This window comes from Rhamphochromis longiceps, linkage group LG9, assembly GCF_057381845.1.
Source record: "Rhamphochromis longiceps isolate RC_006_pf linkage group LG9, R_longiceps_female_GT1.1, whole genome shotgun sequence".
In the NCBI taxonomy this organism is placed as follows: domain Eukaryota; kingdom Metazoa; phylum Chordata; class Actinopteri; order Cichliformes; family Cichlidae; genus Rhamphochromis; species Rhamphochromis longiceps.
The window spans coordinates 37,381,290-37,385,648 of NC_140565.1; positions in this window are offsets into that span (position 1 = coordinate 37,381,290).

Here is a 4,359-nt window from a genome sequence, read left to right on the forward strand (position 1 = left end):
CCTCCGCGACCCGCCAGGGAAGGGGGGCCCAGGCCCATCAGACCGGGGCCCAGTGCAGTAGCGCCCTCCGGCTCCACAGAGCCCTGCATAAAGTTAAAAGATTAAAACTAATAAAACAAGTTTAAAAAATAAACGTTTCCATTTCATTACATTTTGTATGATGGATTATGTAGAAAAAGTAGATTTAGGCTGAAAGATCTATCGCTTTATCACCTCTTCAGATTGTAAATTGTTTTTTTTAAAAGTAACTAAATAATTAATAGCTTTTGAATATAAGTAATCAGTAAAGTAACGGGATTACTTTTTGGGGGAAGTAATCAGTAATTAGTTACTGATTACTTTTTTCAAGTAACTTGACCAACACTGCTTACAATCATACAGTTTTAACCGTATTTCACGGCGGGGAGCACCGGTGTGTTTGTTAGAGCAGACCCAAAAGCAGACACTGGACGAAGGAGCTGGTTTGCAAACCAGCAGGAAAACATGAAAAGATGCAGGCATGACACGAACTTGACATTAACCAGGCAGACCAGAAACATGACAGATTAGACACAATCAACAACATGGTGAACTTTAATACAGGGGAAGATGACACAAAGGAGACCTACTAAACAATGACCAGTAACTACAGCTAAGGAACCTAGGATCTAATGCCAAAAGGACAAACTATAAACAAAAGAAAACAGAGCGCTGTGTCAACGGATCCAGGACTTAATAAAATCAAGTTTTTAAATTGTTTTAGGTGCTACTGTTACGTGTTTGATTCTATTTTGATTTAACATGGAACCCTTGTTAACTGAATGTGCCTACGGCTCCACCCTATTTCAATAGGTACCTCCCACAGGTTGCACTTATTCCGCCAACGATGTGGAGATCGAGCTGTTTTAGATTCAGCAAAATCAAGGCACTCAAAAAGATCCTCTGGAAAAGATTAAAATTCTTGGAACAGAGTTTAATACACAGAATTATATCAACAGGAAGAAAATACAGTTTTTCTTGCCTTCTGGCAGCTGAGGCGAGAAAAAAACAATCCCAGGTTGCAAAAACTTCATTAATATAATTGTAGATAATATTTGACCTAAATATGCGGGTCTTGTGATTTTAAACATGTAGGTTAGATGCTTATCACAGTGATTCCATTATGTAACCACTCCAGTGTATGTATAGTGTATACATGTCAGTATAAGTCAAGTGTATACAGGTATATATGTCATACAGTTGCAGTGGCCTCATTGTTCTGACAAAGAAAACTAACCTATCGACTACACTACACAATGGAAACATGGTAACAAATAGGGATGGGAATCCTTTAAGTTTTATCCGATACCGGTGTCAAACTGGATATTTTGAAACCGTGCCGGTGCTCGAACCGGAGGTTAAAGAATGGAAAACACAAACTTTATACAAAAACCTCTTGTTTTTATTTTTAGCAGTCTTTTTCTGCAAAATGATAACCAAGTTAGCCTTTTCTGTTGATACAACATACCTCCTTTGGTTGGAACCGGGGCTACACTGGCAGGGCTAGAGACCAGGACTCCACTCTTCGGGTTCTTGGGGGATATTACTAACTCCGGGTCCGATAACAGGCACCACATCTGCAGTAGATGTGCTCGGTGTGAGGTCTTGTAGCAAGCTATCAAATACGGTGCTTTTTCTAGCTTTTACAAAAACGCTATGCATCACCAGGTGCTTCATCAGATGCTGTGAAGTACAGCCAGACCTTTGAGTGCTTCGCCTTGGGCATTTTTAATCTGTAGCTCTCTGTTGCAGGGTGTTTTGGTACCATTCTTTATTCATGGCTGTGTTTGGGGGCAAAATTATGAGTGAGCCCACTCGCTTTACTGTTGGCATGACGCAGGACTGATGGTAGCGCTCACCTTTTCTTCTCCGCTCAAGCCTTTTTCCCCAGATGCCCCAAAACAATCGGAAAGATGCTTCATCTGAGAATATGACTTTGCCCCAATCCTCAGCAGGCCATTCACCGTGTTTACATGTTTTTTTGTTAAATTAAATCATGTTAACATGAAATAAACAGAAAAGGAAAATTGTGACAACAAAATCTCTTTCTGACTTCTTTAGAAATATATATTTTTCCAGCTCCAGTCCGTAAAGTTAATCTCCAACAAGTAGGACAAAGGATCACCTGCAGCTAAGACGGGATCTACCCTCAACCTGAGCTCACCTGGTCCACCAGCCCTTCATCCAGCATCACCAACAGCAACACAACAGCCCATCAGATTGACCAGCAGCTTTACAGCATCAGCAGTTCTCTGATACTTCCAAACAGTGACATGGATCTATATTACATCTGTGCAGTCAGCACTGGCAGAAACAGGAAGAGAGCAACCTTCAGAAAAAGAAATATTAAATCCATCCATCCAGCTAGTGGAACATTTTCATCAGATCTTTACAGGAGATTACGTCTGAACTCTGTGGAGCCTGATCTCAAGGGTTTTAAGTCTGACACTGAAACCAGTAGAGGATCTTTCTGTCTCTTCAGATTCACTGTGATGGGAGCGATTTCAGCCCTGTGTGATCACGCTGATGTTTGCACAGAGCAGACAATGAGGTGAATGTTTTGGCACATTGGTAACAGTGAAACAGTTTATTAGTAACGTGGGATCGTTTGTGTTTGGAGTATGAACTGAGATTCCTGAAGCTCTTGTCACACTGGTCACAGCTGTAGTTTCCTTCCATGTGTGTATGTTCATGATTGTTACGACTACCTGGATGTGAGAAGCTTTTGTCACAGTGTCTGCACTTGTATGGTTTCTCTCCTGTGTGGACTCGTTTGTGTGTTTTAAGCTCCAATGCAGAGATGAAAGATGACCCACACTGATCACAGAGGTGCTTTTTAACCCCAATGTGAATCAGTTCATGTCGCTTTAAGTCAGCTATTGTGGGGAAGCTTCTCCCACATTCTTTGCAGTTTTTCAGGTTGTCTCCAGTGTGTTTACGTTGATGTCTTTTTAGGGTGTCTTTTCGACTGAAAGTTTTTCCACAAAGGTCACAACGAAAGTCTTTCCCACCACCACGGTGATGACAGGGTTGAGAACTGGATCCATCTGTGTCGCTCTGCTTCTAAACAAAGACACAAAGACAGTGTAAGTCAGTCCTTCAACATTTTTATCCTGAACGTCGCCTGAAATAAAGAGCATCTCTGCAGACGTACAATTACATTTGGCTGTTTCAGTTAACACACTCAGTTTACTGGGCTGCAATAACTACAATACTACCAACATAATACTACAGTAATAGTAAAATCATAACTGACATGAAAATCTGAATAATCACTCAGAGCTGCTTTTCCATGCAGTAGAATTGCTAACATGCTAACACAGTTTAATGAGCAGTGTAGGAGCCATTCTTGGGTTAATACCTTATGTGGTCACTAGAGGTCACCTTTTTCTGTTTTGATTATGTAATGTAAAGGTATTTAAGGTAGACGCACGTAATCGGCGTCAGGTGTGTCATTGAGAAGGCAAACAGTTTGTGACCGTTGCGCTGTTATGCTATGTCGATACGGAATAAAGACCAAAAAGGACAAGATACATACTGCTGGATTTATTGGACTGTGAACATTCATGCATACCAGTGACATCGCGTCACCCCCGTTAACGACCACCTCAGTGGCTTCAAGCGTAGGCTTAGCCTCTACATTAGAGTCACAAACTCCTTTTCTTTGGGGAAAAGTTTGTGCCAACTTTGCCGCGGTGTTTTGGAGACTCGGCGCAAGCAGGAAAATTAAAGTCTGAGTGATCGATCGCCGCGGAGAGCTGAATGCCGTTTGGAAAGGTTACCGTGGAGGTTTCACGAGGAGCGGACAGCTGGACTAGCGGTCTGTCAGCTGACGACGTGGAATGCTTGGCGATTGTTCCGTGGATGTTGGAGAGGACTCAGAATTCTTCATCGGAATCAGTACGGCGCCCAACGCAAGGTATGAGTAGCGCTACTAATAAATGGCCATTTATAAAAGTGTGCACACTTATTTAAGAAGACGTAATTCCAATGCATTGGTGGTCAACCCAAATAAAACTGATTTATAAACAAACTTTCGCATGTGCGCATAAACCCTCAATACTTGATAAATATTTGAGTTTTGGAACATTTGAACTATGGACACAAATAAAGCTGCTGACAGGCCCCCGGAGCCTGCTGCAGAATCAGCTGTGCAAAGTAGCAACGCCAGCAAGGCTGGGACACATCCAGAAAAGGAAAAACGAGTGGTGAAATTGACTGCTAAGGCACTTGCAGAGAGACTAGACAGACTGCAACGTGATAGAAAAGCTAAATTAAATAAAGCTAATAATTTAAAAGAGAGTATAAGGGTCTCAATGGAAAAAAATGAAACTTCTATGG